Source organism: Ctenopharyngodon idella, chromosome 3 (genome assembly GCF_019924925.1).
Source record: "Ctenopharyngodon idella isolate HZGC_01 chromosome 3, HZGC01, whole genome shotgun sequence".
NCBI classification, from domain to species: Eukaryota; Metazoa; Chordata; class Actinopteri; order Cypriniformes; family Xenocyprididae; genus Ctenopharyngodon; species Ctenopharyngodon idella.
Window position 1 is genome coordinate 58,177,028 of NC_067222.1, and position 16,085 is coordinate 58,193,112.

The 16,085-nt window shown below is 41.1% G+C and overlaps 1 pseudogene; it reads left to right on the forward strand.

Annotated features, from left to right (window-relative positions):
- Positions 1-2,169: 2,169 nt before the first annotated feature.
- Positions 2,170-15,019, forward strand: LOC127509761 (E3 ubiquitin-protein ligase TRIM39-like; annotated as a pseudogene).
- Positions 15,020-16,085: the final 1,066 nt, after the last annotated feature.

Here is a 16,085-nt window from a genome sequence, read left to right on the forward strand (position 1 = left end):
AACTCTTAGTGATTTCTGACATTCTTGACGGTTAACGTTAGACAGGTTTAATGAGGATGATAACTGTGCGACATATATATATATATATATATAGTCATTGGTCGGAACACATCACTTTATTAGGCTGATGTCCATTTCGCATTATACAGTTGATGGAAACACACGCAGATGCGCATATTCTTGAGCTGAATTTTCATTAATGCAAAGTTGGATGGAAACCCGGCTATTATCTGCATCAAACCATGCTTCCGAACAAATGTCCACTTCTGCGCAGTGGCGTAGCGCAAATCCGCGGGGGTTCAACCAAGAAGGGGATCCAATGGATATCACACAAGAAGCAACGTGCAAACTTTGCGGAAGAGTTATGCTGGTAAAAGCTTAACCTCGGTCAGTATTCAAAGTGAAGGTAAAAGTGACGGAGCTGCCTGACGCTGCATTAACGGAGCATTTTCTCTCAGAGATGAATTTCAACATAATATGCTGATAACGATATATAACTGTCTTAATTTATTCCATAATTTCCTTTGTGGCCCGTACATATAGTGAAACAAATGAGAAGAATAGTATTTTGTGTTAAACAGCTTGTTTTGTTTTTTTTTAAGTTGGTGAAGTAGCCTAAAGCTGCTCTTAATTTTCATTTATGACTGCATTGTTAGGAAATATTATAGACTGTTAATAATTATAATTATAGGTCTAATTCATTGTATAATAGACCTAAAAAATGTTTAAAACATTTTCAAAGAGGAGCTGATAGCACGTCAGTTATGCGGTGATGCGCTGTGAAATTATTGCGGGGCAAATTTATTATAATATTAATTTAATAATAAAAGTAGCTTACCTAATAGTAATAATAATAGACTAGAAGAATGTAACAGGCTTACATTAATTGGAAATGCCAAATCCTCTTAATATTGACAATATTTGTCGGAGTAACGTAGCCCTCAATCACGCTGCGATGTTTGTGAGAGCTGCCGCCTTCTCCACCCCAAGCACAGAGTGAAATTCTCCGACTCCGATACCGGAAAAATAAAACAGAACTTATAACATTGGGGCTAATATGTTAGCAAGCAAGCTGCTGGTAGTTTTGGACTACAGTCCTTAAAGTTAACTACAAGTAAGCGAACCTTCAACCAGCTGTAGCATTATGCCAGTTCCCGACGGTTCTATGCTATCCGTTGTTTCTTTCACTAAGTGAAGCAACACTTCATTGTTTACTAGTAATATATAGTAAATATATGGCCATAGGACTTTGAAATATCAGAATTTAAGCCTTAGGCTACCTTTATCTCCCAGGACTGTTGTTGAATCTTCCAAAAGTTTCAATTCACATGCGGTGGCAGCACATTCCACCGCACCAATAACACAGGGCTGCCCGCGGACGTGCCTGGCTTTAAATCGGCGCTACTAAACACGGATATCGGCCGATGCCGATATATTAAAAAAGACAAATATCGGCCCGATATATCGGCCGACCGATATATCGGTCGACCTCTAGTTGGAATTTCATCTTTAAAAAACAAGAAATCAGTTTTCATACACTGTTGTGGATAGGCATCATGACCTTTTTGGAGAGTATCATGGGTAAGACAGAAACTTCTGGTAAGCAAAATAGTAAGAAAAGTGGCAGTCATGAGATATTAATAAGAAAAGCACAAATACAACACCCTTCAGTCTAATTATGATAGTCAATTTTTGCTGCATCATGAAATAAACCAGGAATCTGGTTTTGAGTTAAATAAGTGTTAATAAATACATTTATTAAGCATTTATAACATGTGAGTTAAAAACGGCTCACTATTTGGCAGGTACTGCGTTAAAGTCGCCCTTTTTATTCATGCAGTTATAACTGCATTATTAATGATTTATAATGCATTTGTAAATGACTTATTACTCATTAACAAACACCTTTATAAAACCTTTTCTAAGGGAACATTAATGTAAAGTGTTACCAATAAGACACAAAAATAAATTGCCTGTTTTTATTATCAATATTTGTGTTCCCTTATGTGTTCTTTTTGATCTAATGTTTTTAGACTTATATTTGAGAGAGTATTAATGGTGTTTAATTTTGAATGCATTTTGTTAAAAATGAACTTGAAGAAATCCTGGTGGTGTCGTCTAACCTGCTTGAACACACCCATGTGATCATAACAACATTAACCAGGAAGAGACTGTCTCTTTTCTGTCAAACTGGCTCTTGTGTCTCAACAAAAGCAATAAAGAAACAGCGATCAGTGAAGAATGAAGAAAAATGCTTTAAAGAAGAATTTTGGGCAAGTTTGTTTCTAAACAGACAGCAGATCTTTGTGATTCTAATGGTGATTATTTTCTTAAACCGTCATTCAGAAAGTAAAAGTAAAAGTTGAAAGTTTAGACTGCTGCAGCTCAAAGAGTGAGAATGGCTTCAGCAGCTGAAGATGATTATATTTGTCCCGTGTGCTGTGAAATCTTCAAGGCTCCTGTTCTTTTATCATGTAGTCAGTGTCTGTAAAGAGTGTCTTCAACAGTTCTGGAGAATCAAGAAAACTCAGGAGTGTCCTGTCTGCAGGAGAAGATCCTCAAGAGAAGAACCACCATATAATCTGGCATTAAAAAACTTGTGCGAGTCGTTCCTGAAGGAGAGAAATGAGAGACGTTCATCAGGGTCTGAGGAGATCTGCAGTTTACACAGTGAGAAACTCAAACTCTTCTGTCTGGAGGACAAACAGCCTGTGTGTTTAGTGTGCTTCACTTCACAACAACACGACAATCACAAATGCAGACCCGTCAGTGAAGTTGTTTCATCATATAAGGTTAGACAAATGTCTCGTTTCACATATGAAAAACAATAATTAGTCATAAACACGAATATCACATTCATGCACTCAATATTTCTCTGCTGTTTTAATCAACTTAATATGACATTTACTGTGCTGTTAAAAAGTATTTACCCAACCTGATTTGTTTTTGTGTCTCATACTAAAATAGTTTTAGATCTTCAAACAAAGGCAACTTTAGTAAACACTAGAGATGCACCGATTCCATTTTTTAAGGACTGAGTACGAGTACCGATACTTTTTTTCTAGTACTCGTCAATACCGATACCTATACATTTATTAATCTCTCTCTCTTTTTTTTTTTTTTTGGTGATGTTGCAGTTTTCTAAGCACAACACAGTGAGACTAATGAATGTAGGACAGATTCTTTATTATTACTCTGATGAAAAAAGTCATTTTTATGTGCTTGTCACAAACTTAAAGAACAAACATTTCAGTGCCCAATAACCTTCAAAGGGTTCATAATTCATAATTACCAATATATATATATATATATAAAAAGAAATTTACACGAGAGAGAGCGCTTCTGGTCTGTGTCATTCAGCGCGATTCCGCCTATCCCGCCTTCACTAATCGATAACGAATTGTGATTGAAAGCATGCAGTTTGCAATGTGTGTTGTCATCATTAATTGTGAAGTATTTCCACACCTCTGAGACTGACATTGTATCTGCTGCTGCCGTCGGTGTCTCTGTGCACGTACAATTCTGTCAGTTACGTCACGTGAGGTATCGGTCTTTGGTATCGGGGGTATTTTACGAGTACGAGTACAAGTACATGAGCTTGTTATCAGTGCATCCTGTAACGAAGCGAGACTCAGGCGGGGATCCATTTGCTAGCTTTATTATAAAAGAACGTGGTCGTACAGGCAGGGTCAAAGCAGGGGCAAACAGGAACAGCAGGGACAGGCAGAATCGTAGTCAAGATACAGGCAATAGTCAGGGCAGGCAGAAAACACTCACAGAACGGTATACCAGGCAAGGATCAAAGGTAGGCAGCAACGGGTCGATAACAGGTAACAGACAGGATCGGAAACAAACAGGCAGACAGGAAATAAACGCTCAGAATTGCAACAAGGGTTAACAAGACTTCGCAATGAGGTGGTGTGTGTGTGAGTCTTTTATAGTCCAGGTAATGATCTGCAGGTGTGTGTGGCAATTGGTGATTGGAGTGGAGTGTGCATGTGATTGGAAGGGAGGATTGTGGGAAATGGAGTCCAGGAACTGACAGGAACAGACGGTGATCATGACATAACGCCCCCCTTCCGGAAGGCGCGTCCTCGCGGCGTAAATGGCACAGATAGGGAGGGTGGGTGGGTGCATTGGAGACGTAGACAGGAACAGGGTCTCCAATGCAGATCCAGGAACTCAGGCAGCCACGGCGGGTCATGTGCCACGGGCGGCCACGGCGGGTCAGGTGCCACGGGCGGCCACGGCGGGTCAGGTGCCACGGGCGGCCACGGCGGGTCAGGAGTGTCGGGAGGCCACGGCGGGTCAGGTAGCTCGGGCAACCACGGCAGGTCAGGTGGCTTAGGCGGTCCCCACCCACAAGCTCAAGCAGTTCGGAGGCCGCTGATGATCGCGGCCGTGCAGGGTCCCCACCCACAAGCTCCCCACCCTCAGGTACATGGCCCCCCCCAAAAAAGTTCTTGGGGAATTCAACGGAGTCCGTGGTGGTTTCTTGGATAAGGAGCTCGGGTGGCGCCGGCAGGGCAAGGCGCTCGGTGACGGCCTCCGTGGCCGTATCAGGAAGAGCGGACTGCTCTGGGGCGGCAGCGGGCTGCTCTGGGACGGCAGCGGGCTGCTCTGGGACGGCAGCGGGCTGCTCTGGGACTGACTCACGGGCTGGAGCGGGCTCTGGAGCGGACTCACTGGCTGGAACGACCCCTATGTTCACAGACACTGGAGGGGCGGCCATCTTGCCCGTGGGCACTGGCAAAGCGGCCATCTTGCCCGTGGGCACTGGCAAAGCGGCCCTCTTGTCCATAGCATCCAGAGAGTTTGAGTGCGTACCAACCGGCGAGCTTGAGTGCGTAGCAACCGGCGGCCTTGAGTGCGTAGCAACCGGCGGGCTTGAGTGCGTAGCAACCGGCGGGCTTGAGTGCGTTGTCACCGGCGGGCTTGAGTGCGTTGCAACCGGCGGGCTTGAGTGCGTTGCAACCAGCGGGCTTGAGTGCGTTGTCACCGGCGAGCTTGAGTGCGTAGCAACCGGCGGGCTTGAGTGCGTTGCAACCGGCGGGCTTGAGTGCGTTGTCACCGGCGGGCTTGAGGGCGTTGCAACAGACGAACTTGAGGGCGTTGCAACAGACGAACTTGAGGGCGTTGCAACAGACGAACTTGAGGGCGTTGCAACAGACGAACTTGAGGGCGTTGCAACAGACGAACTTGAGGGCGTTGCAACAGACGAACTTGATGGCGTAGCGGCCGGCGGAGGCTTAGGAATGCCAGCCGCTCGTACTGAAGTCAGCGGTGGATCAGCCACACTGGAACGCAACCCACTCTGCTCCCAAACAGATCCAGAGACGTGATGTGATTCTAGAAGATCAGCGGAGATGGGACGTGACTCAGGAAGTTTAACTTGGACTTGACTTGGCTCACGAAGATCAGCGGAGACTTGACTTGGTGTTGTAGTACTGGTGGCCGCCATTTTATGCGTGTTCTCTGGCGCGGCGGCCATTACATGATTCGGCGAGGTGTCGTATTTCTCCGCGACACCCACAGTAAATGGAGAGCCCACAGTCATTAAAGCAAACTCCAAAAAATGACTAAGAGAGGAACGAGGTCCCTCACGAATCAATTGTGTCTTAAGTGGCTGATTAACACCCTCACAGAAAAAGTCTATCAGTACACAGTCTGGCAGATCTGAACCATATGCAACATCCAAATATTCTCTGATGTATTCCTCCAACGACCGGGTGCCCTGCTTGAGCCATAATAATAATTGTGCAATGTTCATACCGGGCCAGTGTTCTCCAGGAAAGCCGCTGGATCCATGTGTTGGCGAAGTCTTCTGTAACGAAGCGAGACTCAGGCGGGGATCCATTTGCTAGCTTTATTATAAAAGAACGTGGTCGTACAGGCAGGGTCAAAGCAGGGGCAAACAGGAACAGCAGGGACAGGCAGAATCGTAGTCAGGATACAGGCAATAGTCAGGGCAGGCAGAAAACACTCACAGAACAGTATACCAGGCAAGGATCAAAGGTAGGCAGCAACGGGTCGATAACAGGTAACAGACAGGATCGGAAACAAACAGGCAGACAGGAAATAAACGCTCAGAATTGCAACAAGGGTTAACAAGACTTCGCAATGAGGTGGTGTGTGTGTGAGTCTTTTATAGTCCAGGTAATGATCTGCAGGTGTGTGTGGCAATTGGTGATTGGAGTGGAGTGTGCATGTGATTGGAAGGGAGGATTGTGGGAAATGGAGTCCAGGAACTGACAGGAACAGACGGTGATCATGACACATCCCTAGTAAACACGAAATACAGTTTTTGACAGCTATCACATGTGAATAACTAATTACCCCCTTAATGGGAAGCAATGGGAAGGTTTGATACTGTACCGAGTTTTTTCCATTTGAAGATAATGAGTTCATGAGCCTTTGAAATAGATTTGTAATTCTTCACAGACATCAGTTTAAATCTAGACTGAAAACACATCTCTTCAACCTGGCATGCACAGCACATTATCAATTTCTATAATCAAAATAATGTAAAATAATTGTTAGCTTTAAGTCAGCTGAAAACGGGAACACTTCCCATAACACCAGATGTACTCGTTACATCATTAAAAGAATGGCATTTACACTAATATTAGTCTCTCTGTTTATTTCGTGGTTTACCGTTGCTAACCGGATCTGGGTCATATCCAGATCAGGGGCCTGTACCATGATGGTAGTTGATCAAACTCTAATCTGGCTGTGTTGGTACCATGATGCTGTTCATCAACTTTCTCTGTCAACTTTAATCCTGAGTCATTTTGCTCACATTTGATTGGTCCAATTTCGGTTTCAGATCTCTTTCACAGAACAAAACCTGCCCCAGAGCAGGTTAGCCATGGAGCATAAGTTACTATGGTGATGAACACCGCTAAAAGCTAAGTCACTTTCATGGTACCTAAAACCCAGTATTGGAGCAAACTAATCTGAAATTTACCTGGCTAGCCAGCTAATCTGGCTTCATGGTACAGGCCCCAGATGAAGGACCTGCGCCTAGACACAACAACAACACAGCCCTAAAGTGTCAGCAGAGATTGAGTCAACTAGATCATCCACTGTGAAGGCCTCATCGACACGACAGCCAGTGGCACAGTTCCTCAACAACCGTCCATACCTGCGTGATGAATGCGATCCTCAGCTGGATGGAACTGGATTAAATATTTTGAATATTCTGATCCCAATCTGACTTCTGACCTGTAATGACACCTGGATCATAATCATACACTGTTTGTTTGTTGGCCAGAGGAGAACTGGCCCCCCGACTAAGCCTGGTTTCTCCCAAGGTTTTTTTTCTCCATTTTGTCACCTGATAGAGTTTAGGTTCCTTGCTACTATTGCCTCTGGCTTGCTTAGTTGGGGACACTTATTCATCTTAATATTTTAATGCAAATTTTAATACATTTCACACAGGCACAGTTGGACTGTACTTTGTGTTTACTCAGGTTAGCTTTGTTTTATAGTAGGTTCAAATTTCTGAATCAATTTAGTATGAGATGTATACAAAAACAAAGAAATCAGGATAGGGCAAATACATTTTAACAGCATGACTGTATTGTCTTCCCTTCTTCTCCACTGTAATCTGGTGTTTTATGTACTTTTGTTAAATTCTAGGAGGAGCTCAATACAGCACTGAAGTCCTTACAAGAGAAACTTCAACACAAGAAAAACATTAAAGGAGAGTTTGAGAAAACAGTTCAACACATCGAGGTGAGGAAACAGAATCAAGGGTCATTTTCATCACAGCTGTAGGATCACTTTATACAGTTATGATCTGATATATTTAATATATTTGATTCCGGTTTATTATTTCTGTAAATGATGAGCAGCGATCTGCTTCTGGATCCATTAAATGTTGTGTATCTGAGTTTATCTCTGATATGAATGATGTTTAGTGTTGAGATGTGTTGATTGAGATGATTGAAGTGAATGTGATTTGATTTCAGTCTCAAGCTGAGCACACAGAGTGTCAGATTAAACAGCAGTTTGAGAAGCTTCATCAGTTTCTCAGAGATGAAAAAGAAGCTACAATCACTGCACTGAGGGAGGAAGAGGAGCAGAAGAAGCGGATGATGAAGGAGAAGCTGGAGGAGATGAACAGACACATCTCAGCTCTTTCACACACAATCAAAGACATGGAGGAGATGATGAAAGCCAATGACGTCTGCTTTCTGAAGGTCTGATTTCAGATCATTGGTTGATCATTGGTTCATTGATTGAGTTCTTGATGATAAATGGTGTGTTTGTTCTGCAGGAGTTTCCAGTCTCAATGGAAAGGTGAGTGATCTGCTCCTATCTCTGGTCTCTCTGGTTCTGATCCAAAGCCACTGCAGTTCTGACTCCTGAATGTTCTTCCAGAGTTCAGAGCTCACAGTCAGATCCACAGATGGCTTCTGGAGCTTTGATTCATGTGCCACGTTACTTGGGCAACCTGCCGTTCAGAGTCTGGAAGAAGATGCAGGACATCGTCCAAAACAGTGAGTCTGACGGCAGAAGATCTGTGCTCTTACACATACACTGGAAATGATGGATGGGTGGATAATTAAAGGTGCTTCATGACACAAACTGATGGATGGATGGATAGATCGCAAACGCCTTTAGATTAGACTGACCAAATATGATGTTGATCTGATAAAATCTCTAGGAGGAGTTCGTTAAAGTACAACATGTAAATGGCAAAAACTGCAAACATTTTACAGAGAAAATTCAAAATATCTCACTTCCTGTTGGGTTTTCAGATTTTGCACCCATGGACTTTTTTGTAGGTATTGGGCTGTTACATGTGTCTACTGAATTTCATACCTGTACGTGAAACGTAGTGAAACTGAAATTTTGTAAGTGGCGCTATCGAGCCATTTTGCCACACCTAATTTTAAAACTCATGTCAGATGTAAATTTTCACCACTTCTGACGCGCATGCAAAGTTTCATGAGTTTTCGAGCATGTTTAAGCCCTCAAAAATCTGATAAATTTCAGAGAAGAAGAATAATAGACCAAGCAATTACAATAGGGTTTTCACACCATCTGTGCTTGCGCTACGTTTCACATACAAGTATGAAATTTGGTAGTCACGTCACACTACATGTCAATATTCAGTTATAGTAATAGTGCCACCTGTGGGCAACAGGAAATGTCATGTTTTACACTGTGATTACCTCCTTATAGAGATTTAATCAGATCAACATCATATTTGGTCTGTCTAATCTTAAGGCCAATTAGTGATGTTAAATTGCAAAGATCTTGAGGGGCGTGTCCGTAGCGGCCTGACAAAGTCTGATGTTTTGCCATGTCACAAGAGGTTTTTGCCCCAAACTTCACGTGTGATAAGAGTCCTGGCCTGAAGACAGCTACATGCCAATATTCAGTTAGTCATAGCGCCACCTGCTGGCAACAGGAAATGGCATGCTTTACACTGTAATTCACTCCCAGAAACACATTTCAATATGCCACGAAGTACCAAACATGCTAGAACACTTAGCTAAGTGCTAATGTGTGCAATTAACGCCATGAAACAGGAAGTTGTTTGTTTTAGTAGCCTAGGCTAAATAGTTTACCAATTATATTTAAAAATATCCTTAGTCCTCCAAGGTTTATAATGGTTGTGAATGGCTGCCCAAATTTTGAAGACAAAAAAAAACAAAACATGCATCATCCATTAAAAAATAATAATAATAATCTATAACTCGTAGTACGTCATGTCATTGTGTAGTTAACGGAAGTTAACGTTTTTCAGACATAGGTCGGATGTTTATGGCTGTCGCGTTGGAAGCTTGTTATTTTAGTTTATAAAGTTTTAAATAAGGATATTTGTCGTACACAAATGCATCGATTCACTTCAGAAGGCCTTTATTAACCCCCTGGAGTCATATGGATTAATTTTTTCATGGATGGATGCTCTTTTTTTTGTTTTCAAAATTTGGGCAGTCACAAGCATTATAAACCTTGAAGGACTAAGGATATTTTTAAATATATCTCTGATTGTGTTTGTCTGAAAGAAGATAGTCTTATACAACTAGAAATAAATATACAACATGGAATAAATTTCATTTTTGGGTAAACTATCCCTTTAATCAACCAAGTCAGTGTAACGGTGAAGGGATAGATCAAATAGGCCAATTCTTTGCCCAACCACCAGCTGGTAGCAGGAAGTGTGGCAAATACAAATAACTGACATTGTCCTCCTATATTTATATACTTAAATGCATATTGCCCACTGTAATGAGGAGGCGGAAGCCGAGTTGGAATCCATGTGCTGAAGTTTATTAGGAACAGTCCAAAAGAAGCGTGAAGCCAGGCAAAGGGTCAAAACCACAAAAACAGTCCAACAGGCAAACAGGTTAAAGGGGTAATCCAAAGGCTGGTGTCGTAAAGGCAGGCAAGATGGTCAAACACAAAAACAATCCAAACAGGCGACCAAGTCAAAAATGGAAATCCAATAATCAGTAATCAGAGAAAGCAGGCAAATGGTCATACACAAAGTAAACAGGCAGTAGAACTGGCAATACTTCGCAATACCTGTTTGGTCATGCCATGCTTAAAATGGCTGCCAAACAGGAAGTGACTGTAGAGTGAACAGAGGGAGTGGCACACAGTCAGAATTCAGGTGAGGGCTCCCTCTGCTGGTGTGGCATTACACCCCCCTTGCTCTTTTCTCCTAAAGCCACCGGGTGGTGGTGGCATGGATGCCAGGGCCCTTTCATTGCTGCTTGCAGCTTTAATTGTTATTTTAACTTTCCCTAAGTATCAGTTTCTCTTGATGGACACAAATGTCTAAATCACACATGTAATGTTTGTAGTTTATGCCGTTAAACACCGATGATAAAAATGAAACTATTCAGAGGATCGGAGATGTCTGATGTGTTTGATCAACAGGATGAGTGTCATAATTCATAATAATAAGTGTTGGGTTCACTCTTGATCATTATATGATCATCAGAATTAAAGCATCTGTTGATTTGTGTCTCATCAGGTCCTGTGATTCTGGATCCAAACACTGCAAATCCATGGCTTATCCTGTCTGATGATCTGACCAGTGTGAGAAACTGCAGGAACAAACAACCTCTTCCAGATAATCCAGAGAGATTTGACTTCTATCCCTGTGTTCTGAGTTCAGAGGGTTATAACTCAGGAACACACTGCTGGGATGTGGAGGTTAAACAGAGTCAACGCTGGTGTCTTGGAGTAAATACAGCATCAAACCAGGGGAAGGGGTGTGAATTCTTTAACACTGATGTCTGGAGTGTGGAGTATCATATGTCAGGACGGTATATAGGTTCTGGTTTTCGTGTTAAACGGAAGGTTGATCGTGTGAGAGTTTATCTGGACTATGACAGAGGAACGGTGTCATTCTACGATCCTGTAACTAACACACATCTACACACATTCACAACCACCTTCACTCACACACTCTTTCCATTCTTCTATTGTTTTGACTCTCTGAGGATTATAGTGAATTAGCTCAAATGGTGAGGTATATGGGTCAATGACGTGACGCTCATTTTTTTGTGTCCATATAGTTTAATTCAATTTAAAAGGGTTAAAATTGTAAAATAAATTAGCAAATTAATTGCATACATTCTCTCTTTTGAGGACCAAGTTTAAAATGTATGGTTTTAATGAATTTTGAGAGAATATTTGGGGATTGATTGCAAAAATGTCAATGTGGTGTAACCGTAAAAACTTTGTACCAAATAATTCATCTTGTTTAAAAAAGGTGCAATTCTCAATAAAACCCCATATCAGCTAGCTTGGCATAATCTTACATTAGAACAATTTAATAGTATATAAAAATAAATTGAACACCATTGTTCTGAATATTATAAATAATTTGGGGAATCATAGGAGTCAAGTCAAATTCGTGAAGTGTCAAGGTGGTGTAACCACCATTCAAGGAGCCATTTTTTTAATATTGAGCAAGAAGACCATGTGACAGGAAATTATATCACAGAGAATGACCCCTGGTGAGACTAAGTGCTGCATGCAAAAGTTAGTAACTGTCTTTAAAATATGAGATAATTTGACATTTTTAGGGTATGGTCAGGTATTCTTAGGTATACATGTCAAATGGTATGACCCCACAAATACATTGATAATTCATCATTATTATAAAAATGTGTATTAACTTTAAAAATTACATTTGAAATATTTCCACCAAGGCCATGTGCTTGAATAGGTGTCCATGATAATACCTGTCAAATTTGATTTTAAATTGAAATGTCAAATGGTGTAACCGGTTACACCATTTGACTCCTATTACAAGCCTTTCTTTTAGGGGCCAGTTTAGTCAAATATCACTAGTTTATGATGCTGATTATAGATGTAATATAAACTAACCTACTATTTGGAACTATTTTCAAGTGTTCAATGTAGGGCTGGGCGATATGACGATATTACCACGAAATAAAAAGTCTATCGTTAGAGACTTTGCTATATCGTATATCGCAGCAACATTGCATTGTTGACACTTCAGAGTGATGAAATGTATTAATGAGAATATAAAGAGCAGGACGTGCTTGACGTTAAAAAGAGTTATAAGCACAATATATCCTGAAAAGGAACTCGGTGCAGCGCTCGTTCTGACTGGCACACCGCCAAAGTGCGCGCACAGAACATGCCTCTCTCAAAAGGCGATCGTAAATTAGGGACGTGGTCCAGGGGCGATTCTAGGGTCAGAGCTTTAGGGGTGCTGAGCACCCACTGCCACCACCCACCCTCTTTTCACACAAAAACAAAAAATATGTTACAAAAAGTAAATGTAATATAGGCTACTTAATGCCAATAAGTTAGTATAGGAGTATGAGTAGTTACTGTTTTGCTTGCCACTATTCACTATGTGTCAATTTATTGTTGTTGTTTCCTCACCTGGTTCTTCCTGCATGCTCTCCCTTTCCCTTTCTCCTTCTCCATCTCCTTCTTTCCCTTGGCACTGACAATCATACACAAATATATTATAGGCAGGAGAGTTGAGGTCAGCTTGTCATGTCACAAAAATGTTATGGATGTTAAATGTTAAAGCAGCAGAGGAGAGTACTGCTTCACTCACTGAAGGATCTTCATGCACAGTACAATGCAACAGTCAAGAGACACCTGAAATTGTCATATAGACAATTTGTGAGATACTGCCCCTTTTATGTAACACCAGCAAAAGACACTGACAGAAATACATGTGCTTGCATAGACCATGAGAATGTCGAGCTGCTTGTGGACAGATTGCACCAGAAAGGCATTCTTCTCACAAACAGTATTTCAGAGTTGCTAGCAGTTATTGCATGCAATACTACCACCAAGCATTGCATGTATCGCACCTGTGCTAAGTGCTGCTACAACAAGATTGAGTTTGAAGGACCTCTGGAGGATACTGAAATTACATGGCAGCAGTGGTCCAGAGTAGTCACATCTGAAGAAGAGAACACCTTCACTAACTTTGCAAAAGTCACACAAACCGGAAAGTGTGAAGATCTGTTGGCTTTGCTCAACAAGAAGCTAGACTCTCTAGCTAAGCACCATTTCAATTGGCTCCACCAAGCCAAAACACTCAGAGAGCTGAAAGAAACACTACGTGAGGATGAAGTCTGCATTCATGTAGACTTTTCTGAGAACTATGGCTGTAAGCTCAGCAGTGAAATTCAGGCTTTCCACTTCGGTGGCAGCCGCAAGCAGGTTACAATCCACACCTGTGTGGTGTATACGGCCTCATCATCCTTCTCTTATGCCACTCTATCTCCCTCTCTCCGCCATGATGAACGTGCTGTATGGGCACACATGGAGCCTGTATTGAGGGACGCCATAGCCAAATGTAACACACCGCCTTGTACTCTACATATCATCAGTGATGGACCAGTGACCCAATACAGGAACAAGAAAAATTTTTATCTACTCAGCACAGTGCCTTTTTTATCTGGCTTCCAAAAGGTCACTTGGAACTTTAGTGAGAAATCACATGGGAAAGGAGCTCCTGATGGAGTAGGTGGGGCTGTAAAGCGCATTGCAGATACAGCAGTCCAAAGAGGCACTGAGTTGCAAACAGCTGAGGAACTTTATAAATTCCTGAAGGATCAACACTCTACCATCAAATACTATTGGATATCGGAGGAAGCCATCGCAAAGTATGATGAATCTGTCCCAAAAAATGTCCCAGCTGTGAAAGGTACACTGAAGATTCATCAAGTAACCTCTACAGAACCAGCTGCAATTCAGTGGAGGGAAATTTCATGTTTCTGTGCAAGACCTGGTATCTGCAAGTGCTATGATCCATCTACAGTAGATTTCCGCAACCTATCAGAGAACCTCCCCTCAACAGCTACCAACTGTTTGCCAGATCTGCAAGGCAAGTTCATTCTGGTCAGATATGACAGTAAGCCTTTCGTGGGACAGGTCATCCAGGTGGTGGGTGAAGAAGTAGAAGTGAGCTGCATGCAACAACTGGGTGGGAAGAATGTCTTCCGCTGGCCTCATCCACCTGATCTCCTATTCTACTATGTGTCCGATGTGCTGCACGTAATATCTGAGCCAGAACCTTTGAACTCACGTCATTCAAAACTCATGACTGAGGACTGGAAGCAGTTCCAAGCACACACAGCCTGGAAATCTTCTGTCACACTTACACACTTTTCTGGACAGGAATAAGACTTAAATGGAAAGTCAAAGTACACTCAGGCTCCTAAACACACATTCCCTTTCACCCCATGCCTAATTACACATGCACATACACAACATTTTTGAAGATATGATTTTACCCTGATTTGTTGTTACCAGTTATTGTAATTGTAATTAGAATACAAGATATGAGTTCACTGTGATTTCTTGTTATGAGATATTGTTCCTTAACTCATACAAGACATGAGTTGACTGTTCATCACTCTGATGATTTGTTATCAGATATTGTTTCCTAACTGTAATTACAACACAAGACATGAATTTGTTCATCACTATGATTTCTTGTTGTCAGACAGTTTTTCAGTACCAAAAAAAAAATAAAACCAATTCAGCTGAACTTGTTGACTCTCATGCTTGATTTTCAGTGTCAATTTCTTCAACAAACAATGGATTTTGACTGTAGAAGCAATCTGGTCAGGTGGTGTAACCCATTTGTGTCAATTGGTGTAACCAGTATTTTTCATAAAAATATAATTATATACAGAAAAATTGATGTGGACTAAAATGTATTCACCTAGTTTAGTGTAATAACATAGTTTTTAACAATTTTTACATAATTTGTCAAAGATTATTTAGAAAACAGAGGTGTTTTCAGCATATGTCCCACCAAATCTAGCAAAAACACATTAAAATTTACATTTAGACGTAACTCTAAAAAAATAATTTTTCGTTTGATATTTTAAAATGAAGTATTTATTTCTATGAGAATGTTTACATGCCATCTAGGTGGATAAAATATTTATTATTTTTCATTTTCAGGTACATTCATTCTTAACTTTCGTAAAAAATGGTGTAAATGTCATTTTTATTTACATAAAATCAACACAAATACACTATATACATTTTAACATACCTGACGCATGCTTTTAAAACAAGTTTTAAAAATATTTTTAAATTTATCATCTTGCCGCACCATTTTTGTCACTGACCTATAAACACATTTAAATAAACGTTTATGTAGATAAATGAGTAAACTCCGCTTCTCTGAGTGCGCTCCCGTGGCCAGAGGATGCAAAAACTGGCTGAGATAAGTGCTGGATGTGAGCGCAGCACACACTACAGAACGAGAGAGATGGTAGGCTAACGTTACATCTCAATATTTAAAAAAAGTTGTGAGCTGATCACACTGAGGGATACTAGAAGAACAGTTGGTAAAATCAGTCACATTAATACCAGCTTCAACAAACTATATTATTTGCAATTGTACTCTAGAGTTTGTCATTCCCGATCCCCTGTAATCATAGCTAAAAACAAAATGGTTTTTTTTTTTTTTTTTTTTTTAGAAATAATGGAGTGTTCAGAAAGAACTAAAAGAAGGAAAATATCAGCAAAAGTGGAGGAACATTTACGTCTCCTTGAAAAGGAGTCTATGATTGATGATTTGTTGGCACGTGATTCTGAAA